At 37.0% G+C, this 25,388-nt stretch overlaps 1 long non-coding RNA gene across 3 annotated transcripts; it reads left to right on the top strand.

The window, feature by feature from the left end:
• Positions 1-3,286: 3,286 nt before the first annotated feature.
• Positions 3,287-20,210, top strand: LOC149267903 (uncharacterized). Of its 3 annotated transcripts, none has more exons than XR_016271169.1 (5): positions 3,287-3,453; positions 5,144-5,268; positions 5,384-7,719; positions 7,780-9,001; positions 19,513-20,210. It is a non-coding gene; the product is annotated as an uncharacterized LOC149267903 (long non-coding RNA). The 3 variants fall into 3 exon arrangements; XR_016271168.1 differs by lacking the exon at positions 19,513-20,210 and adding an exon at positions 13,336-15,179; XR_016271170.1 differs by lacking the exon at positions 19,513-20,210 and having other exon boundaries at positions 3,291-3,453; positions 7,780-8,210; positions 8,812-10,503.
• Positions 20,211-25,388: the final 5,178 nt, after the last annotated feature.

Here is a 25,388-nt window from a genome sequence, read left to right as displayed (position 1 = left end):
GTATATTTACTTTAGCCGGTTGACTAATCATTGTTTAAATAATTGCCTATTTTGAATTAATACGCACAAATAACTAGCGAATATCAAAAGCAAACCGCTTTAGCACGCAACAAACCTGCGTGCATGTACATGTATGTATGTGTGTGACAAACATAGATATGTATGTGTGTATATAGCAGCCATCACGAGCAGCATCACCGAAAAAGTGAGACAACGCGAGTGTGAACGAGAGAGAGGCTTACGCAGCATGCTCTCTCGCGAACAGCAGCATTAAAAAGAAAACAACAAACGTTTGCGTTTGCGGGGCACGATGACCAAAGGAGTGGCAAAAAAAAAAAATCAACAAAGATGACGTTGCCAGTGACAGCCGCAGCCGCAGCCACATCTACATTCGATCACATTGCATTTCTATCTATACATGTACATATAGTTATATGAATGTATGAATATGTGTATGTTGTGTTATGTGTGTATGTATGTATTTGGAGTCACTTGATTCGTGTGTATGCCTTCTTCGTTTTTTTTTTTTTTTTTAAAGAAGTCGAATGTAGACTGATTGTGTTGTGCCACTGTTAATGGAATTGTTCAAGGCTTGCGCTCAATTTGATATGGGAGCTGTCGTAATTTCATATTTTTCAACTGAATAGCTGCAGAAATTCTCATGGTGTTAACAGCTATTCGCTAACGTCAACATTCGCAGCATTCCAATCAGCTTGTTCTTTTCTGCTCTGCTTTCGCAGATGGGAATAGCATATGTGTGTGTATTTATGTATGTATGTAAGCTTATATGCATACCCTACATATCGTTAGCCGGTTTTGTTGGTTATTAAAAGTATGATGTATTGAATTGAATTTTATTTCTATTTGGTTTTTATTTATGTGGAGTAATCGTTGTTGTTATAATTAATTAAGTTTATATATACATAAACATATATAAGCATGTAATTACAGACTTTCTTCAAATTAGCATATGAATGTAAATATTTAAGTTTGCAGCGCATTTGCAAAGAGACTTCGCCTTTGCCTTTCTAACACTGGCAAAGTGTATGGAGGAAATATGAACGAGATGCATGCATTCATATGTAATCAATTTACAGTTCTTAGAGTTTTGTAATTATTGCATAAATAAAGTTATAAATGTATGTACGTGCATATATATATATGTATGTATGTACATATGTCTCTCTAGACAGATGAGTAACGACCTTGTCTACTGGTAAGGGGAGTCAAGGGAGTCTAGTGTGCGTGTATGTGAGTGTGTACACACAGCTGGCTTGATTGAAACTAGATATAATTAAATGGCCAAAAACGGCGAATTGACGTAGCCAGTGACTTTGAAATGGCTATGTGTTTACAAACAACAACAGCAGCAGCAAACAGCTACATACATGCATACATATATTAACAACAACAACAAAATCTACTACACAAGAGCCATGATCAACGACCTTTCTCCAAAAAGTTCGCAGCTCGTCACGTTTTCTACACACTCACATACACACGGGCGCACGGAGAGAGAGACACGCACGCACGCACAAGCAAATCCAAGAGAGTGTAGAGCGGGAGAGGGGTAACAGTTACTCGTACTGCATTTATGTGTATATGCATATGTATGTGTGCATGTGTGTGCATACGCATACAAGCAGAGAATTTTGTAACCATAAAGAGCGCAAAGCTTAGACTTCAAGCCGTAGCTCACGAGTCAAAGCCAAAGCCAAAGCCACAGCCACAGCCACAGCCACAGCCATAGCCGAAGCCATTGTCAAGGTCATTGAATGAGAAAATTTTTACATTTTTTGCAATTAATTTGGCATTTTACGCGCGTATTTGGTATTAAGATGTGCATGGCCGGCCACCCCCTTTCCCACCACTCTCCGCGCGCCACTCTCCAGCACTGCACTTGCAGCTTTGTAGAGTTGTTTCTAGTCGCTTTTGGTCATGCTGCAAAACTTGCACATTTTCTCTACGACTTGTGTAGATGCAGCGACAGGTGTGACCAGTTTTGACCATAATTACAGCTAAAAACTAAAAAAGTAAAATCAGCACCAAAACTTACATTGATTGTTAGCTTAATTAGAGTGCAAACGTTTAATTGCCAACTGGGCGCCATCTCAAGTGAGATCGAGCTAGACATATTAATTATCGATCAGCTTTTGTTATGATAATCGTCATAGGTCAGGCATATCAAATTATCTGTAAGCCCAATTAGGTAGAGAGTCAGAGTTGTGCACTTAAGAAAATAGGTTGTGAGTCGGATCGAAGTTCTTATAGACTAGATGTCCTGGGAGCTATAATTTGACATTTTCAAAGTTTTGAAAATCATTCAGCTTATCCACTCTAAAAAAATTACCTATCTTACATTTCATTTTTTTATTAAAATAATTTTTACAGGGTATCTCATGAGCTGTATTTGCCACAGTTGAAGCCTAAATAGGGTATTATCTAAACTATTCATATTAAGTACTTTCTTCAACATTTTAAGCATTCATCTACAACATTTTTTCTACAGCTAATCAACTCATGGTAGAACTAATAGAGGTGTATGCATAGCGTGAGAGAGAGAGAGAGAGAGAGAGAGAGAGAGAGAGGGGGGGGGGGGAGACAATGGGGCGTATCAATGCCGAAAGCGCGTTTGTCTGCTGCGTGCACAAATTGTTTAAAAAGAAGTGAGTGCATAAATAATTGCATGAAAATATGATTAAAGTGCATATTTATATAAAATGCCAAAATACCAAAAACTTGTTAATTGCTTTCGGCTAATTGCGCTAGAGATGTGCAGCACTGACATGCGATAGTTGATGATTACGCTAAAAATTAAAAATCAAAATTCAATAAACAAGTAAAGTAAAGTCAAACTAGATTTTCAAATAAGAAAAAACTAGTTCAGCTACCGTTTGAACTGGTTCCAATTGGATGCCACTCGCTAGCCAACAAAATGTTCCATCTCCAATTGGCAGCTAACGGGCGCATTGCGTGTCCGATGCTGCCGATAAATGAGCTGATGACGATGATAATGACGATGGCGATGGCGATAATGATGTTGTTAAAGAAGAAGCAGAACCTCGAGCAGCTTTTGGAAAAGTGAAAAATTATGTTTTATTGTTGGCGCGACGCCATTTTTCACAATTTCACTTTGATGGCAATGCAACGGCTATATTTGTGCGTGTCTCATGCCTTTGCCTTGCCCTCAGCATACCGCTCTCTCTCTCCGTCTCTCTCTCATCACTTCTCGTCTACTCTCTCTCCTCTCTCTGAGTTGCTGTGGTGCGGCATTCATATAAAACAAATGGCTCTTTTGGCACACAGCCAGCAAATTAATTAGCCATTTTTCAAGTGCGGTGGCCAACAGCAGCCACGCATCAAAGCAACGAAAAAATCCAACATGGCCAAAGAGTGAGACAGCCAGCGAGCGAGTGGGAGGGAGAGAGAGAGAGAACAAGTGCATCGATGGAGGTAAATCAGCAGACAAATTGGATTTAATGTAAATAAATTGCCAAACAGAAATTAAAATATTTGTAGTGCGGGTAATATATTAGTGATGATGATGATCATAATGATGATAATGAAAATAATAAAGATTATTATGCGATAGCTCTACTGATAATAATACAGAGAATGGTAGTGTAGCGAATGATTATCATGATGATCATAGAAATTCATTATGATAATGATAATTACAGTGCTAACGATAGAGCTAATGAGAATGACACTACTAACGTCGATGACAATGATAATGATAATGATCATTATGATAATGACATTGATAAATAGAACGATAGCAATAATAAGAATAATAATCATTATGATAATGCTAAGGACAATGAAGCCCATGATAAGAATTCATTGCATCAGTGACAATAATAATGACAATGACAATAATAATAACAATGATAACAATGATAGTGACAATGACATTGATAGTGCAAAGAGCATGATGATCATAATGATAATCATTACAATGATGATCACTATCATAATGATAATGACTTCAATTGATTGTGGCAATGGAAATGACAATGACAATGCCAACTTCAATGAGAATAATATTGATTATAGCAATGAGAATGTGAGTGCTTCCTACATTGATTACATATGATGATTATATACATACGTTTGAATGCATGTATGTACGTATGTATGTAGATGTATAAACATTTTAAGGAATGCAAGTTTGTTATTATTATTATGGTTTCATCTCAATTTTCTGTATAGAAGACTTTCATAAGAACCTCTTTAAACAAAGTGAATATGCATATACATACCTATGTATGTATGTGTGTATGTATGTATATATATGCACTCATTTAAACATTGATGAGGAATGCATGCGTATTAAATTTCGTTTTATTTGATTACATTATTCATGTAAATATAAATAGAATTTACTACGGAAATTCTAATGCAATCATAGCTAATAGTATTAGCTTGATAAGAGCTGTTATATATACACATACTATACATACATATGTATATATATAATATGTATATACATGTATATAGTTATTACTCATAGCTCTAGAATCCACATAGTAAACACTGGGGAATGATGCATTTGCGTTGCTTACAATATTCGCTCGCTGGGCAAAATGCAATTTCATTGAGTCAGACAAGGCCAGGGGCCGGGGATAGGAGGGGAGAGCTGTCAGTTTTCCAGTTTTCTAGTTGGCGACCGCAGGCGAAGGTGTTGCAGCAATTGAATGTGTGAGACGTGGCGCATTGTGGGAGTCGCCGCAGACAGCGAGAAGCCCGTCTGAGTCGAAACATTTTATTGAGCTTTATTTTACTGTCTAGCGATACCCTGTACTAAATGCCACTGCTTAAAAAGCGGGTATACTCGCGCATATTATGGCTAGCAAATATGTATATATGTACATGCACACATATATACACATACACATATATGTAAAGGATTGTAGACTTGACGAGTTGACGACTTTTAATGTTGTTGTGTAGAGATTCATGAATGTCCAATTCGATAAGGGAATGCATTACAGATTGAACTGTAGACCCAGGGTAGCTGCACGTTGAGCAGGTCAAGTGCAGAGCACTCTTACTTTTTTCTCTCCACACGTTGTTGGTCATTTTTGTTGTTATTGTTTTCTTCTCTTTCTTATTTTTATTGCTTTTTTTTTTGCGGCATCAGCGTCGGCGAGACACTGCGAAACTGTGTGCGAACCTGATGCCGGCGTCTGACTGGATTTTCCATTATTTTGCTATTTGTTGGATCTTGGCTGGGCATGCGAACAGCGCAGCGCCTCGGTGAGCATAGTAAGTATCTGATTGGAATCGGAGCCATGCATCCAATGGCAGCTACTATTTATATACATATATACATAAGTATGTAGTTATTTAAGTCTGGCTGATCATGAAGACGTTATTTCAGATCTATTTGCTCGTAATTTGCAATTATCCAATTAGGTTTGTTTTGCATGGGAGACTCGCCATGCAATTCTTATTGGATTGGTTTGCTTCAGCCACGAGAGCGTGAGAGCGTGAGAGTCTCCAAAGTCAATGTCTCCAAAAGAAAACTACGCATAATCTCTACAACTTTTAATTATGACAGCTAGAACGGAATAGATACACACGCATACATACTTACATATATGTAGATATGTACACACACATACATACATACATACATATAAGACGTTGCATTTATATGGCTAAAGCAACATATTTGCATGGTGAAGTAACTGTGACAACTAAAACTACTTTAAAATAAGGCACAGTGAATACACGCTATGAGCGCAACTTCAAGAATTGCTTAATTCTTGATATACTTCAAATATTTTCATTCATATCTATTGTGCTTCGCGACCGTTTTGTATGCGCGTCATGTTTACTGTAATCTAACATTGTGCGTGCCGCTCTTAACGAGTCTTCACTGTAACGGCGAATCTAAAGAAGGCCGTAGCCATAAGAATGTGGGTTGCAAAAACAAAACCTTAAGTGGTTTTTAATCAAAACGAGTGACGCCTATGTATGTGTGTGTGTGCGAGTGTTATACTTAGTAAGCGTGTACTGGCATATGTATGTACATATGTATGTATGTTTGTACGTTCGTATGCACGCCAGTGTAGAACATCGCCCACACACACTTACACATATGCATGCTCTCATTCCCATTTCCATTCCCACTCGCGGCGCTGTTCCCATTCCAAGTGACTTTTGGGTCGGCGGCTTGGCTGAAGCTTTTCACAGTTTTGGCCCGTTACGGTTCAGCGCTAACAGCTGGGCGTGCGCCTCTGCCTCTGTCTGCACGAGCGTGTGTGTGTGCGTGTGAACAACATCAATTAATGAGACAAGAAACTCAAATAAAGTTGGCAACTCTAGCGCTGTCGCTGTCGCAGTCGCAGTCGTTGGTCAGCAATTACACAAATTGAAATGAATAAACGCACGTGAATCGCTGCGTGCGCTTGGGGGATTTGGATGCGCGTGACAAGCGGCAAAGTTTTATGTGCGTGCAACAGGAGCGACCGACGACTGGTCACACCCAAAATTTAAAAAGAAGAACCAACAAATATTCAGATATTGCTGCACGTGGCAATCATTGCGTGAAGGCGTCGCCTTTATCGCCATATTGTCAACAGAATCCATTGGCACGCCCTTTGCCCCTTTCGCGCTGCAATCGGCGGATATGACGCTGATCTATAACGGAACTCGGCTTTCTGCTGGATATGCGGGCACACACACATGCATATAAAAAGACATTCATATCACTCGCACTCACAACCACACTCATGCATTTGCAATCCACATTGATACGGTACTTATTTAAAGATATGGCAGCACTTGAAACAGCGCCCAGCACCCGGCTAGGGGCGCTTTGTCGCCCTCTTATCATTGCTATAAATATGTGAACACTCACTTCCAATACAATTGCCCAAGCAGCCTATAAATATTAAAAAAAAAGAAAGAAACACATTTAGCGATTAACTAAAGTTACTGATAATACATGTTCTTTTTCGGATTGTTTTTGTTTTTGTTGATTTTTGGTGTCAACGCCTAAATAAATAAATTGTATGTATGTATGTATGTGTGTATGAAATTAATGTGCATTTTATTTATTGTCGCACTGATAATGGCCTTTAACAACAAAATTGAGCAATGACTCAAGCATGCGTGTGTTTTTGGCAGCGAATTCCGATGGCCAGTTCGTTCAGTTGAGAGCGAATCGTGCTTATCATTGGAATTAGACATTGACCATGGGGAGACGAATGTAATGACTCATCTGAGTCGTCCCACACGGACATGCACAACAAGCTCGCCTTACACACACACACACGCACAGTCGAGCAAACGTTTCGCTGGGGCGGCTTGAGGGTCGCATTGAAATACATATGACGCGGCAGCTTAATTCCATGTTATTGGAATGATTCATGCGGCTGAAATGAAAAGTACGAAAAAAAAAACACACACACACACAAATAAACAAACAAATTCAAGTGTACGGTGACAGATTTGCATATGAAACATCGAAGAAAGCAATCCCAGCTACAACAACAACAATAACCATAAACGAGTTGCTAAAAACTAGAAAAACAATCGAAACTAATAATAAATGTCGTGGTGGAAGCGCTGGAAGTTTATTTTTTGTAACAATAGCCGCTGCTCGCTATGTAGGTGAACGGTAAACAAAATAAATGCGCGATCCCAAAGTCAACGGCAAAAACAAAAACAGAAAAGCACAAACACACACATGCACACCAAACATACATAGTATGTACATCTGTATGTATGTTAATAATTGAGCATATTTAACACACAAACACATTTCAGCACGACTTGGCGTTTAACGAGCATGCGAGCGAGCGAGAGGGCAGACCCGTTCCCGTTGCCCGACAGTTGAGAAATCAAATGCGAACAGCTGCCGCGCAGACGCTGACGGGCGAGCACCTGTAACAACGAGAAGAACAACAGCAGCAGACGCAGCAGCTACAACGACAACAACAGCAACAGCAACAACAGCAAGAGCAGCACTGGCGTTAATGGCAAACATCTTCGTCTCCCATTGTTGACAGTTACGTTTGAAATGTTAAGAAAAACAGAAGTCGAAGCGGCACAAAATCCGATAAACTTGTTTTCAAACAACGGAAGAAACTGGCTGCAAAAAAAAACTAAGAAAATAAACATACAGCACTAAGCAGTCAAATAGAAACGGCATTATAATAGGCTACATGAAGTTCCTTAATATGTGTATATGTACATATGTATGAGAAAATGTTTTTATGCACACATAAATGCATGTATACATACATACATAAATACATTTGTATATGTGTTAAGTGAAATACATAAAAGAAAGACTTGCATACATATGTACATACATATGTATTATTTAAATATACACATACACATATGATTATGTATATGCATGCATATATATTATTTAAATATAAACATACACATATGATTATGTATATGCATGCATATATATTATTTAAATACAAACATACATACATACATACATATATGTATGTATGTACTCGTATTCAGAGTTAATTTCTAAATAAGCGCATCTATTTGTCTATCCCGCACTGTGCACAGTTATTATTCCAAATAGTCTCCAGCAACGGTGCTTAGGCAGCTTGAAATGGGTAGCCACAAACACACACAACACACAAATACGCTCACACACACAGAGACCATGCTTACATTCTAATGCATCTTGGGCTGATTGAGTATAGTGCGACCCTCTAATGAGCGCTAGAAATTACCATTTGCTTGGCTTACTTAACGCTAACTTTTTTCTTGTTGGCTCGTCTATTCCTTTTTATTCTATATTTGCACACCCAATGCTGCCGCCAGCAGTAGCCAGCCTTGAGAGAGCATCATTCAACAGCAGCGGCCGCGGCTGCGCCACTTCCACTGTCAGCGAAAAAAAAAAAAAAGAAAAGAAACAGCAGCAACTACAAAAACGAAAAATCATGCTCATGTGTGGTTGGCATAAGCGAACAACGGACAAACGGCAGCAAAGAAGTTAAGGAAGACTTAAAATACGGTAATTCATGCTTTCTATCTGTGCACTTTTCACTTTCTAGTCTAGGCAGCTTGCAGCTAAAAATAAAATACAGGCAGTCATAACAATAGCAGAGGCAATGACAATAAATTTGGAGACTGTAGACTATACAAGTCTACAAACATATGTATGTACATGTATGTATGTAGGTACATATGTATGTATATATGTGAGTGTGTGGGCTTGTAGAAGCTGCTGTTGTTTTTGCTGTGTGCCTATTTTGAGTGTTTTCATATTGCTTGAAATATCCAAGTGCGAAGTCAACTGCAAATGTTGAGAAAATTTCCAAATTGGAAAGCAACGTACATTTGAATGTATGACATATGTACATACATATACACATACATGTATGCATGTATGTATGTCTGTATATACTTCAATCTTTGCAAAAATATTATTTTTTAAAGCAGCAAAAACAATCAACAGCAGTAACAAGAAACAAGTCAACGTTTTTGGCATATTTTGTTTTGTTTGTGTATTTATTTTAATTTTACTTTGCATAATTTATTTTGCCTTTTGGCGCTTTCAGTCGCACATACACACACATGCTCAGTCGCAGCAAAGCCATTGACATTGAGCTGTCTCTGCTGGCGTCGCTGCCGACGTCGCTGCCACATTTGGCCCATTTTGAATGAAACAAACGCGAAGCATTGTGCGTTCTCGCTCCCTCTTTCATTTGCTGATTTATGTATATTGAGTTTTATCCCAAAATGTACATGTCGCAAAATGTGTGCCTGTGTGTGTGTGTGAGCTTTTATGGTTTCAAACTGTAACGATCTTCGAATTTCGAGCCAACGGAAATCGACAACGTTGCCATATTTCTGCAGTCGCTAAGTGATCCATGCTGTAACGAGATGACACCAGAGTCTAGGGATGCCAACTCTCACTCTCTCTCTCTTTCTACAGCTTTAAAAGGCCTTCCATCCGGCGTTAAACTATTGCGCCTCAGGAAGCGAGCGCAATTTGAACGCCCCATTTTGGGCCGTACAAGTTTGTTGTAGACTTTTTTGGTTCTTTACGACAAATCCAACAGAATGCTGTCTCTGTGTTTATTTGTGTGAGTGTGTGCGTGTATGAGTGAGTGTGCGTTTATTGCAATTTAGACATCCGTTTGCATTTAGGCATATGCCTTGCGATTGATACGCTGCAGGTGAACAGCTTTTATGATTTGGTTGGGGTGATTTCAATTAAATTTTTAGTTTTTTATTGAATTGAATTTTGTTTTATATAGTTTATTGATGAAAAGAGTCACCAAACAACATGTTTATTCTTGCAAACTAGCCAAATAAAATGAACTTAATCTTATTTATATTCCCATAGAACTCAGGCTATGCAGCTGAAATTTGATATGAACTTTCTATGCTATCATCATATGAACATATAAATGCTAAAAATGATAAAAACCATTGTTATAACAATAGAAATGCGATATAAGCATCGTTTGATCTGTGAAAAAAAAAAAAAAAAAAAAAAAACAACATTAGATTAACCTATTCTAATGTTGTTTTTTTTTTTTTCAACGTAAAATCCAAATCTAAGCTCTAAAAGAATTATTTATTATTTAAATGTAGCCAGGGGACTCGAGAACTATAGAAGCTAAACAGCAGAAATTTAATACTAAGTTTCTTTGATATCCCTAAATGCCTTAAAATGAGTTGGATTAAGTGTAAAGTCAAAATTCTTTAAATGAATCATATATTATTCTAATTTACTCATGGAACTCGGAAACTGCATTAGCTACAAACCTGCAATTTTGTATGTAATTTCTTTAAGGTCTAGAAAACATCATAATATGAGGAAATGTGTAAATGCATTCAGGGAGCTGTCTAACTATTGCCGTTACAAAGCTGAAAACTGATGCGCATTAACTTTCTCATCTTAAATAAAAACAAAAATATATCAAAATTTATACAAATGCCATTTATATACTAAAGCAAACAAATGATAGTGCCATATTAAACAGTTATAAGCTTTGGCTTTACCAAATTTTGCTACGAATAAAGTATCTATTGCTTAATAGATTCACGGGTTACTTAACTATAATATATATGGCTAAAATATATAATAAAGAGATCCATTTAATCACGCCCATTGTATTGGCCCTATATGTTGGCCAAATTAATTCCATTCGTTAATTATATTTATGAGTTTTATCTATTCAACAAAATGTGCAAAAAGAGAGCGAAAAATAAAACAAAGATAAGCCATTAACGGTACTGCACGTGAAAGACTTTCACTACCTAATCAGAATTTCGTTGAATTTATGAATTTGTGAATGTGCGCCAAAAATCGCAACAAAAAAAACAAAAAAAAAAAAAAAAAAAAAAGATGAAGCAATTTCTATAATTTTGTTCAATTATTAGGCAAATTTTTGCGAAAGTCAAGTCGACTCTTTTTTGTTTACCGTTCGATCCGATTTGATCCGAGCTGACATAGTCATAGCTGTATCAGCATCTGTATCTTAATCTGTGTATCTGCATCTGTATCTGTATCCGCAGCTGAATTTCAATGCGAACTCAGCTGCAGTAAAAGGCGTCGAGTCAAACGAGTCAAACGTCTTGGGATGTGCATTCGAAATGAACGAACTCAACTCTCCTCAAACAGTTGAAGAGTTCAAAGAAACCGTTAATATCAAACAAACAAACACACACACACACACTGCTGTCAGCTGAGAGGCGTGCGACTTGCTCAAGCTACAGATACCCTGCAAAAACATTTACTTTAAGCTTTTATTTAGGTTTGCGAAGGGTCATAGATAATAATAATATACATATATGATATACATACATATATCATGAATCAATGTAGATTACATAGGCTGATCTATTCTCTCAGTCCGTCTCTACACCTCAATTTGCCTGCTCATCTATTTGAAACCATCTCTACATATTTATATATCATATCATTCCTTGAATTTGCCCACAACTAATATACCCATCGCAGACTTTTCCTAATGGGTATGACATATCATAAAACCGATTCAGCCAAGCAAAATAGCTCTATAGTATAGAGTCTATACAGAGTTCGCCCCCAACTCCCATTTTACTGTGATATAACAGTTATTTAGTTCATTTAGGTTTTATGGAGCGATTACATATGAAGGGCCCATAGAAATTATAGAGTGCGTTATGCATTAGCTGGAAAGCCCTAAGATTAACAAGTGTTTTTTACACCATTTAAGAGATCTCTAGTTGGGAATGCATATAGGGAGAGTGAGATACATACATATTATATAATAAAGATCAGTTAAGAGTTTGAGTTGGCTTAGAGTTAACGAAATTCTAGTAAAGCTTATGTAATCAATGGGCTACAACTCATCGATATTCCAGAGCTATAAGCCTATCTCCATCAGGTGTGAATCATGGATATGGGATTTTTAAAAAAATAGATGTAGATGAGTTAAATGGAATTTATTTACTTTAAGGTGGGGAATTTTCGAGAATTTTGAGCAAAGAGTTTTTTGGAGCGTGACGAGGTGCATTGCATTTTCATTTCCATTTTCATTTCCATTTCGAGAAGAAAATGAAGAAGAGAAACGAAGAGCTGAATGCGATCCGTTCGCTGCATTATTCATGAGCCAAAACTGCAGCTGTAAAAGATAGAGAAAGAAGAAGAAACAGCCGCAGTAGAGTCTAGTCCATGGCTAAATCAATGCGTATGACTCATCCAAAGTAAATGAAAGAAAACAAAAATTGTCTGGCTTACAGACGGATTTTCCCCCAATTTTTCAACAACAGTTGAGAAAGTGACACGTGCGCCTCTCTTCCTTAATGTATGTGTGGGTGTGTGTGTGTGTGAGTGCGTGTGTGTATAGTATTTAATTTGCCAAATACCCTGCAAGGCGAGGATTGTGTGCCGATGGGCGTGATAGGCTGGCAAGGCAGAAGGAACTCTTGAGTCTAAACTAGGCTAGAGAGAGAGAGAGAGAGGAAAAGTAAGAGAGTGAGATAGAGAGAGAAATAGCGAGAGAGGGGGATATGGAGACAGAGAGGAGGAGAAAAAGAGAGAGAGTGAGATATGGAGGCAAAGTAAGAAGATATATAGGAAGATTGAGAGATAAAGAGAAAATGAAAAGCTAAGAGGGAAAGGAATACATAAATTTTTATGGAGCGAGGAGAGAATAATAGACATAGAGAGGGAAGAAGAGACATATAGATAAAGAGTAAGGAGTTAGAGAGCAAGAGATAGAAATACAGAACGAAACGGGCAGAGAGAAAAAGAGTGAGAGAGCGAGAGAAATACATATGTACATATAAGAATACTTGTATACATATAATATTATATTTATATAAATATCAAATATTGTCACGTTACAGGGTATTTCATGGTCTAGCATGCTGCGACCCGCGTGGAATTCACAGATATTATTTTTGGGTAATTTTTGGCGAGTTTTGGCAAAAGGAAGAAATAAGAACGTTTGCCTCATCCCAGCCGCCCAATTGTTATGGCACATGCACATATGGTATAGGGGTGAACCACCCTACCCTACCTAGGCGTAGGCACGGCACACACGCACACAGGCTGCTTAGGGTGGTTGCGCTGGGTAACGACAGTTGGAAGGGTCGCCGCAACCTTGAGCCGATCTTTTTTTTTTTTTTTTGAATAAACCCATTGAAAAGCTGGGCAAAAGGGTATATGGGCTAGGTGTATGCGTATGTAACAGGATGAGAAGAAGGAGGAGAGGGAGGAGCAGGAGAAAGAGGAGGTAGGAAGCTCCTGCATATAAAGCTAACCAAGTCGCAATTGGAGCATTTCAGTGTGACTATTTCAAGCAGGGCATTTAGAAGTCGCGCATACCCGCCTCATTGCCACGCTGCTGTTGTCTTTCGGCCTGGGCTTGTCTGAGGGTTGAGGCCGCGCCGCGCCGCGCAATGCACACCCTGTGCGTGCAGCGGCTCGAATTGGGCCTGGGCTAACACACAACAGGCAACATGCAAGCGACTCGATATCGTGGGCGTCGCACCAAACAACCACCAACAAAGGAGCAGCAGCACCACCAGTACCACCAGTACCACCAGCACCACCAGTACCACCACAATCGCAATGGGCGAGAGGGTGGCTTGGTTAGGCGATAATCAGCTGTTGCCAAAGGCGAATCATCAATGAATAATGCAGGCCACAGAGTAATGCACTATGTGAGTATGTGTGTGTGTGAGTATGTATGTACATACATACATATATGAGTAATCAGGCAAAACTGAAATATGTATTATCGCAAATATGGGCGCGTTCTTCGACTTTTCGGCTGGATTCAAGCGAGAGAACATTAAAATATCATATAAGTATGATATATGGGAATAAATAAATAAATATATACATATATGCAAGTATATATGTACATACATATATAGATAATAAATGCCTGCCATCAAGCCTTTAAATAACAAACTCAAGTGGAGCGAGTCGAAAGGAATTGAAACATTAAAGCAACATCAGCTACTTTACTCTGTCATACCCTAACATAAGCATACTTATACGGAGCATGTTGAATACACATACACATAAATAACATGAACATGTACACGCTCACACACATGCATACATGGAAATCAATAAACCACTTGACACTTACACACACTTAATCTACATATGCATATGTATAACTCTTGAAAGGGTATTTCTACAGCGACTTGTGCGACGCAAGCTGCGCTTTCTTCTTGTTGCTTCTTTGGCGCTGATAAATTCGAGGCTCGCTCGCTTTTAGGCGCGTCTATTGGCACATGCAGGCAAAGAAGAAGAATGAAACAAAGAGCAACTGAGTCGATTGGCTCAACGCAACTCTTTGATGCACTCGATGAAGACGAGACAGGAAGAGAGAGCGAGTGAACGAGCGAGTGAGTAAGAGCGAAGCTCAAGAGCATGTCGCATCATTTGGTTTTGTCATATGGGGCCTTGGCCCCGGCGTGTTAATTTATGGCAGTTCGAAAGGGCGTGGCGCCGGCTCTGGGCTGGGTACTGAGTCTGAGTCTGGGAAGTGCTTCCGTTGCTGCCCAAAAAAAAAAAAGAAAAGAAAAGTAAAACGAAGAAGAATAATGAAATGAAAAAAAAAAAAAAAAACGCAACAAACTGCATCGGCAAAGGGTAACGTAAAGTAGAGGGGCAATTGCTGCAATATGAGGGTGTTTGTCAGGAAGAGAGAGTGGCATGAGTGGAGGGACGTCGCTGTCACTGCAAAAACCACATACGCACACACCTACCCACATGTGCATACATATGCATTCATAAATATGCACACTCGTACATTAGCCAGCATATTGTGAGTCATAAAAGGAATTGCTATTTTTCATACGTTTTATTTTATGGAATTGGCCACACAACAGATTAGCTGGAAACAATGTGTACATACATACATACTTATGGGTATGTAAATATGTATATATGTGTGTTTGTATAGTCTATGGCTTTAGTATTCATAAGCAAGTATTTCCAAGTACGCAGGTGTTTTCATATCGCTAAACTGTTAAGCTGCTTATCAAAAAATACGAAATTGCTGCAAAAATAAAACCGTCTGGGCTCAAATATTGCTGCGCCTAAGAAAATACCAAACATTCAAAACATTAAGAGAGTCAAGCTGCTTTCAAAGCTATTGCCGCGAAAGGCAGGCAGAGAGAGGAAGCTTTCTAGTTCTTAAGCTGTGGTGTGTGAGTGTGTATGGGCTGCAGATTTATGATCAGCGCTCTCGCAGGAAGCTCACTTGAATACCCATACAAATTCGTACGTGCGCGTGTGTGTGTATGGGCGCTGATCAAAGAGACGCTCACTGCGGAAATGGAGGCGCATTAAAGAGGCCAAACACGTTCACAGTACTCACAAAATAAAAAGGGAAAAGCTGCATACATGCATGCATGTATGTGTGTTTGAGTTGAAGACCGGCAAAAATTACATTCACATTGTGAAAATCGTTAATATTCAACTGGCATAGGGACAGCAGACGCTGCGCGACTCCCATAAGTCAGACGAGACGCAAGAGAGTCCAGCAGCTTGTGGGTGACAGAGAGGTGTGGAGAAAGAAGTGGAGTGCGTGTGTTAGGATGTGCCGGCGGCAGGTAGACGGCAATGTCCGTATATAATCGATTTGCATAAAATAAAATATGCAGGAATATGTGCATGCGTGGGTGTGTGCGAGAGTGTATATACATACATATGTATGTGTGCTTGTTTGTTTATTATACAATAATGAACAACTTAAAATGGACATGACAGGGGACAACGATTTAGCTGAGGATGACGACGCGCTTATGTACATGATTCAATATGTAGTATGTATGTATAAAAATGTATATAAATATGTACACACATATATAAAAATATACTTTAAATGCCTGTTGTGCACATACATACATAAATGGGTGTGTATTTTCCGGCGCTTTGGTAACCTGCGCTCACACCCACGCACAAAACAGAAAAATAAAATATATGTATATACATACATAAGTATGTATGTATATAGACACGCATAGATAGAGCCATAGAGCGCAGGGCGCGGTAAGTTCAAGTTCAAATTCATTTGTATTATTTTTCTTGCCTTTTGAGCGTTTTCCGGTCTGGTCTCTACATGCGGGTGCGTGTGTGTGTACATACAAATGTGCATGTGTTTGACGGAGCGGCTAACTATGCTGGCACACGTCACTGTATGTGTGTGTGTTTGCATGCTGGACTGGCCGCTGAGCGTGGCTAATGCGCATGCGCCCACACTAATGCTCGCGCTCTCTTTCTCTCTCTCTCTGCCTCTCTCTATAATGAGCGCTCTCGCGCTTAGAAAGAGCAGCTTACCAAAATGCAATGCCAAATATGGTTATAGCACGTTTGATGCATCAATCGGACTCTTTTGTTCTGATTTACATTTTGCAACTCTCAGCAACCGAACCGCCCCGCCCCGCCCCTACATCGGAGCATTTACTGAATGAATAGAGCTAATGATAGACAGTTGAAGCTCAGTTCAACTGTTTGACTCACAATTGAGTTGCGGTTGAGTGAATGATAACTAAAGCGATGCTCAAGTGGAGGGGCTTGGTTGCCAAATGTGGAGCACGAATATAATGGCACTTTGATCAATTGTCCATATGGTCTCTAGACTACATCCCTCTCCCTATCTCTCTGCAAATGCTACATAAAAAGTGAAAACCATTTGAGTTGTGCCTAAAAAAGGGCATGAACCATTTTTCACATTACACAAAAAGTCCAAATAAAACGAATGCAGAAAAAACAACAAACTAAAAGCTACACACTAACAATACCGCTAATTTTAACGGTATTGCAAGCCAGCTGTGTGTGTGTGTATGTATGTATATACAGATGCTTAGCATATCTCTGTCTTTCACGCTCTCTCTCTCTCTCTTTTTCTCTCTCTCTATCTATATATGTATGTATATATATCTATTTACCGTTAGCATAAAATGCAGCTGTCAGTTTTGTGTTTTAGCATCCCATTTAAGCGCATGCGCACTTTCTCTCTCTCTTTGTGTCTATCTCCCTCTCTCTGTCGCATCTGTAATACTGCCTTTTGGCTGTTGCTCTCACCTGCAAGCGGGGTTGGCCAGCCAGAAATTCGCCGCAAATTTTGTGCCCAAATAGGGGCAATTTTTTGGTGACAGGGGAAATGAGCATCACAGACGACGAAAAGGGACTTTTCTGTCTTTTTTGTTTGTGGTTATTTTGAGCGTTGCTTACGCCTGCGCTCGCGCTCGCTCTCAGCGTTGCACGTGCAATTTTTCACATGTGCTTGCTATCCCCTTGCCTACATTGCGCTGACATTTGCCGGCCGTCTTCGCACACATTCATGTACAAACCTATACTTGTGGATGTGTGTGTGTGTGTGTATGCATGTCATTGTCATTGGTCTTAAGCAAACGAATTCTGAAGGTTATCAAGCGGCAAGAAACTGTCTGCAGTCTGCTCCTTTGCGGTTGTCAGAGAGGCTATGTATGTGTGTGTGTACGTATGTGTACGTATGTATGTATGCATGTGCGTGTGTATATACTGTGCGCTTTAATAATTATGTCATTTAGCTTAAGCAATAATACAATTTGATTTGATTTGATTTGAGGCAAAAGAAATTATGAATGCAAATTATGTTTTAGTTTTGATAAGCCTGGGAAATAAAGGCAATATAAAAGGTAGGCACGGCAAGAGAGAGATAGATAGGGGAACTGAGAGAGAGTGTGTAAGACAGAGATAAGGAGGGAGAGTGAGCAAAGGATATTCATGGATATTTCTAGAGCCTTGGGCAAAACTTTAAGATAAAAATTCGGATTGAAAAAGGAAAAAAAGAAAAAATATAGGAAAAGTAAATGATCTGAATAAATTAGATAGATTTACCAGCAATTAGATATATACAGTATATGATGAATTACTTCAAGGTAAGGGAAGAGCTATGCATACATACACACATCGGAATATACATATATAGGTATACATAAATTACAGTAACTTCAATCAATTCAAGAAAATCTAATTTTATGCCTTTTTCATGCTTGATTCAACTTTTCAATTTCAAGCGCTCGTTGTCCTTGCAGCGATAAGTATCGATTAGTGCGATAACGATAACAGGCAGACATATGCATACGACAAGCTAATTAGCCGGAGGGAAAGAGATAGCAGACGAGATGTAAATGGCTAATGAAAAAACAAAACAAGAACTGAAAAAAAAAACATTCATGAAGAAAACCAGAGATGAAATCACTTTGAAACTTTTTACTATTTGCCTTTCAGCTCAAATGATTTATATATATGCACGTGTATATATCTAACAATATTTTTATTTGTTTATGTTGCGTGATAAGAAAAGAAGAAGAAGAAGAAGAAGCGGGAACAAAAAATTAAATGGAAACGCATTATTGACGCAAAAGTTGCCTTTTACTCACGTAATTGCCGGAGGGTAAAAAACAGAGCAAATATCTAACCATAATTTGATAAGGGACAGATAAACGAACAATGTTATTAGATGATGGTAGGCAGACATACATATACGTACATATGATAGATAGATATGTATGTATACGTATCTGGGAACTGCTTGACTGTTTTTTAAGCAGACAAAAATGAAGTGTGGAGAAAATCTATTCCAAAAAGTAAAAATAAAATATAGGATTTATGGAATAATGCCTAATGTCCATAGTTTTTAAAGAAATATATATAAAACATACATATGTATATTACATAAAAAATTCTATAAAAAAAAACAAATATTAATGTAAGTTTGTCAAAAAAATTTCAACTCATTTGTTATTTTTCTTTATTAATATATATTTAAAAATGTCTTTAATTTTTATTTATTTATTTTATTTATTTTTTATTATTAATTTTTATTTATTTATTTTATTTTTCTTTTTTTTTTAAATACATTTGTCAAAACCTGTTTATTTTTCTATTTATAAAGTATATTTAAATAACTTTATTTTTAACAATTTTGCTTTTACTTTACTAATTATTACATTTTTTCTTTCAATTTTTTAATTAATTTTTTCGTTTTTTAAATGTTTTCTTTTTTTAAGCTCAATTTAATTTTTTTTAATATGCGAAAAACTCTCTTGGCCATCTAAGCTCTGGTTTTAATTTCTATAGAGAAATCTATCTAAGCAACTTTCAAGCGCCCAAAACTCTGCTTCAACATTTCAAGAGCTTCCACATATATAGGGTATTTATCAGATATATAGCTTTACATAAGACCTCAAATAACTATATCCATATCTAAGAGTTTTCTGCAACAAAAAAAAAAAAAAAAAAAAAAAAAAAAAAAAATTAACACTAATTAATATTCGAGCATTTTGGCAAAAAACTTCTATGTTGAATGAAAAGTAGCGGAAACGCAATGGAGATTACAACATGGGGATTACGTGGACGCTTAAACAGTCGCGGACTTTTACAATGTGAAGTGATATGAAATCGATGTATTACTGGGAAGTGTGTGGCCAATGGCCAATGGCCATCATAATTGGCATTGGTCATCGAATCGCAGGAATCGATAAGATATCGGGTGCAGAGGAGGGGCATTTGGAGGAGCAGCGAGGGGAAGTGGAGCTAACTGTTGCCCAATCACACGAGCTTTTCATGGCAAAGTAAGGTGAGCTATAAAAAAAAAAAAAAAAAAACAAAAACGAAAACGAAAACTGATTAAGAAACCAGAACGAAAACCTATAACATTTGATAAGAGTCGATTTGCAGTGCTTGTGGCGCTCGCTCTATGGTTGCATGGGGGATGTGGGATGGGGTTTGGGGGGAGGGGTGGTCACAATTCAGCCCTGACGCGACATGTGACACGCTACAACAGCTCTACATTTGATTCTCTGGGGGGAACTTTCAATTCTCGTCTAACGAAGCGATCGTAGATCGGGGTGTGCTGCTTAATACGGCCACGACTGTAGTTCTGTTCGCTCTGGGCTAGATTTGGCTGAGCTTTGTCGCGCTGTTCGAGGCGAAGCAAAGCTCGCATACTTTACACTGGTGGCACAGCATTAATGGGCATGCTTAGTGCAAAACTAAAAAGAACCAAAGAACTGATCTAATATAATATTGTACTCTAATAAACAGTGTTGGCATAAATATTGATACTGTATTATACTACATAGAAGTGTATGTATGTATGTACCGTGAATTTGAATGAATAAATGAATGTATGGATACATGAATATATATACATATGTATATATAAATATATGAATGTATGAGTGTATGAATATATGAATACATACATATGTATAAGTGTATGAACGTATGAGTGTATGAATGTATAGATACATGAATATATGAATGTATGAGTGTATGAATATATGAACGTATGAGTGTATGAATGTATGCATGTATGAATGTATAGATACATGAATATATGAATGTATGAGTGTATGAATATCTGAATATATCAATATATGAATGTATGAGTGTATGAATATATGAATACATACATATGTATGAGTGCATGAATATATGAATGTATGAGTGTATGAATATATTAATATATGAATGTATGAGTGTATGAAAATATGAATGCAGGAATGTAAGAATGTATATATGAATCTGTGAATGTGTGTATGAATATATGAATATACATGTATGAATATATGAATTTACGAATACTTGAATGTACATATGAATGTCTGTATGTACGAATGTATGTTATATGGTTGTATGAATGTATGTATATATGCATGAAATTTCCTTTCAGTGTAGGTTTGTTGCTATATAGGTATGTACATACATACATATGTATATAAGTATGTATGTATGTAAGTATTTTTGCAATCAATGGGAATCAATGTGATTAGAGGTGCCAGAGCTTAATAAATTACCTAATTGATATTTTATTGCATTCACGTTATTTTCAATTAAAGCAAATATGTACATATATATATGTATATATGCATGCTTGTATGTACGTATGTATGTATTTATGTGTATGGCTGTTGCAAATATTCATATGAGATATACATATGTACGTACATATGTCCAATTCAAAATTAGGTAATTATCATGGATAACATTGAATGCGAATTTTGATAGACAGAAGCGAATCAAATATTCCCGGTCACATATATACATATATCTATGAATACGAATGCACGTAAATACATATGGCATATGACTCGACTGATCAATTGTTGGAGGGCTTCAACTTTGTAGATGGACCTCTGTTAAACGGCTCTGCGTTTTTCTATAGATCTGCTCTGTAGATCTATAAATGCTAGAAAATAGAGTTTTGATAATAATTTCAGCTACATTGGGAGAATCAACATAAATGGACTTTTACCAATATTTCTATTTATATAAAAAATAAAAATTCATTTAGTTCTTTTTTTTTGTAATTTATTTATTTAGTTTTATTTATTTTTTATATAATATATATATAAGTTTTCCCAAGTGTTTTTATACTTTTAAGAGAAATTCGACATAAACATAAAATTTTAATAGATTTTTTTGTTCACTTTTTTTTTTTAAGAAATGCACGCATTGGAAGTTCCGAGCGCTTTTAAACAATTATATATAGATATATATAATTTACACATATATATATATATTTATGTATTTGGGGTGCTCAATTGCCAGATAATAAAGTAAAAACTACTACTGATCGAAATTTCAGTCAGAGGAGCACCGAAACTCTATACACACATATATATGTATATATATATAAATAAATATACATATAGTAGATCAAATAGAATGAATGTAAAGAATATAATTTAAATTATTGCTAAATATCTTTATACCTCTTTCTCTTTCTCTCTCTCTATCTGATTTTTTTTCTTTCTTTTTTTAAGTTCCTGTCCAGCAGTTCTTGAATATAGAACTATATATATATGTTTGCATGTTTATATACGTTGTTTATTTCTTAGTGGATCAGGTAGAGTTATATATATAGATATATGCATATATCTATGTATATATCCTATATAGCTCTAAATTTATGCAAAAAAATAGTAAGTTCTCATATTCACTTAGTTTTTAGATGGATATTTGAACTGATCTCTTTTTTTTGTTGTTTCTTATTATTTTTATTATCAACATATAATTTGTTAACTTAATTTAAGTGGTATAATGGATATAATGGAGCTGTTTTTTATTATGGATTTGCATTCAGTATCAAATATAATTATACATATATATTTATAAATATATATGTACATCTGGATTTTTTTTTTGTATATGGATATGTTTTAATCGCAATTTATTGTGTATCGGAATGGAATTTTTAGCTTGTTTGAAAAAACATTTGGGTTTTAAAAAAATATATTTTCTTGTGGTATTTATAGTAATAGGAAATTTATAAAAAAAAAAAAAATTGTTTTTAGTCTTACGCAGAAGAAGTAAAAAAAAAAATTAAACAAAAAAATTTTTTTTTTGTTAAAAAAAAAAGAAAATTTTGAGAAAAGCTTACGCAGTTTTACAATCAATTTATATAATTATATAGTTTATATATATATATTATTTATGTATATTATAGTTGAGGCCATTCAAATGGTAGTGCGACTGAGCACCAGATGCTGAAGAAGAAAAAGCTCAATATCAACATCTAAGTTAATTACATGTTAATAATAATATTCCATTCAAATTTAATACTCAGTTGCACTATTTTTATGACCGCAGCTGTTTATAGTAAATAGACAAATAATTATGCATTTTTTATATATAAATGATTTTTTTTCTCTATATTTTTAATAGTTTATGCGCTTATCTTTCGCTTCTCTCAATGCATACATGCTGACATACATATATAAATCTATGTGTATATATATATATATATATATATATATATATATATATATATATATATATATATATTTTTTTTTTTTTTTTTAAGATTTTTTTTAGTATTTCTCTTATAACTTCGCTTCCTTCTTTTCTTTTTTTTTTTAAATTATTTTTATTTTAGCTTTAGTTTAGTTTTTTTTTTTTTTTTTTTTTTTTGTTTAAATTTTATTTTAAATATCACGGCATTCAGCTGAGGTCTGATCTGATCTATGTATTGTTTTAGATGTGCTTCACTTTTTCACTTTTTCTTTTTTTCTGTTTGCATATTCTTTATGGCTTTTTGCTATGCGTTTCGTCAACAATTGTTATAGGATGATGATATAAAAAAAAAGTTATAATATTATAATAATATCGATTAAACCAATTAAACGGAACTAATTGAACTAATGCGTTTCTTACACCAAATGACACGTGCTACAGCGCATGCCACTTCATCCTAGGATTAATCAGAAGCTTACGATGTGCTTTCATCAAAAACTGTTGCATTTTAATAAAGTTGTTATATTGAAAAGCTTTCAGCTTGAATGCAAACAATGCCGCTTAGATCACTGGGCGAAATAGTTAGCTAAATTTATAGCTTGATCTTGAAAATGAAAGCTTTAATGTACTTTCAAATATTGCGCAAGGATAGCGCGCAACTTAATACGCTTTGACTGATGTTAGCAAAACGAGAGGGAAAGTTTTCAAGTGGAATTTTCAGTTCTCTTTGACTCTTAAAATGCACGTGCTTTAAGCTTTGTTAAATTACAGTTTGAAGACAGCTTTCTGGCGCTTGTAAGCTTAGCCTGCAGTAGTTGCATTTGAAAGCGTTTTGCAGCACTGTTTTTCGGCTTGTGATTAATCCCACGATTAAGTGCCATTTGCAGCCTCGTCTCAGTTGATACTTAAAATAATAAAATTATAAATGATAAAACAAGCACCGAACTAGAGGTGATTTTTTTGTTGCTTTTTGTTTGTTTTGTTTTGTGTGTTTTTTTTTTAGTTTTTTTGTTTTGTTTTTGTTTTTTGCTTTTGCATTTTGTGTGTGGTAATTAAGAAGGCTTCTCGTTGGTTGGATCTGCGTTGGCGCCATCTGTTGGCGACTGTTTGAACAGCTGCGTGCAGATGCGCCGCAAGTTAAAATTGTCGCCGATCAGCGTGGCGCGCTGCATGAGACGCACCGCCGATGGCCTCTGGATTAACTCTCACAAATTTGGCAGGCCATCGGTGCCGGACATTGGTTCACAACCGGAACCGGCAACGGAACTGGAACCGGCAAGGGAACTGGAGCCGGTATCGACAGACACTGGCGGCGCACTCTCACTGAAATGCATTAGATTCGTCTCCATCATGAGGCCATTGGTGAGGCTCAGCGGCGGCGACGACTGCGAGGGCGGCCCCTCTATCGAGAGGCGACTGTTAGTGCTGATGCTGCTCAGGCTGAGCTGATCGTCAAACACATCAATGTTCACAACGGTCGCCAGCTCCCCATCGATGCCGACGGCGGCGGTGTTGAGCTGCGGCTTCGGCAACAGCACGCTGCCAGCAACTGTTGTCGCGGCGACAGCAGCAACTGTTGCTGCTGCTGCTGCTGGCTCTACTGTTGCTGTTGCTGTTGCTGTCGACTGCGGCGGCACTGGCGGCGGTGGTGGGGTTATGCTCATTGGTTCCGGTTCCGGTTGGGCTTCGGCCTCGGGTTCGGGTTCGGTTTCGGGTTCTGGTTCTGGTTTCGGTTCCGGCTGTTGTTTGGCGGCATTTGCATTGGCAATCGGATTGATGCTCAGCCGTTTGGGCTTCGTTATCAGCTTGTTGTTGTCAGCCTTGAGAGCTGTTGTTGTTGTTAGAATTGTGTTGTTGTTATTGTTGTTGCTGTTGGGGTTGTTGTTGTTGGCCAAGCCATCCATTTGATCCAATCCAAAGAAGTTGCCTGCATAAGATAAAAGAGCGAAAAATACCAAAATTATATTAAATTTACTTTAGATATTATTGATTTGCATCTAAATTACTTAGCTTAAGCGCAAGTGTTTGTTAAAATTTCATATATGCGACATTTGTTACGCCTCATACCAAATTTCAGTTCTTTTGCTTTACTAGCGACTGAGTTCACTGGGTCTGTTGGGAGTAATATTGCCTTATAAATAACTAT

The sequence above is a fragment of the Drosophila arizonae genome, chromosome X (genome assembly GCF_054131065.1).
Source record: "Drosophila arizonae isolate 15081-1271.41 chromosome X, UAZ_ARI_1.0, whole genome shotgun sequence".
NCBI classification, from domain to species: domain Eukaryota; kingdom Metazoa; phylum Arthropoda; class Insecta; order Diptera; family Drosophilidae; genus Drosophila; species Drosophila arizonae.
This window is presented reverse-complemented; position numbering and strand designations above follow the sequence as displayed.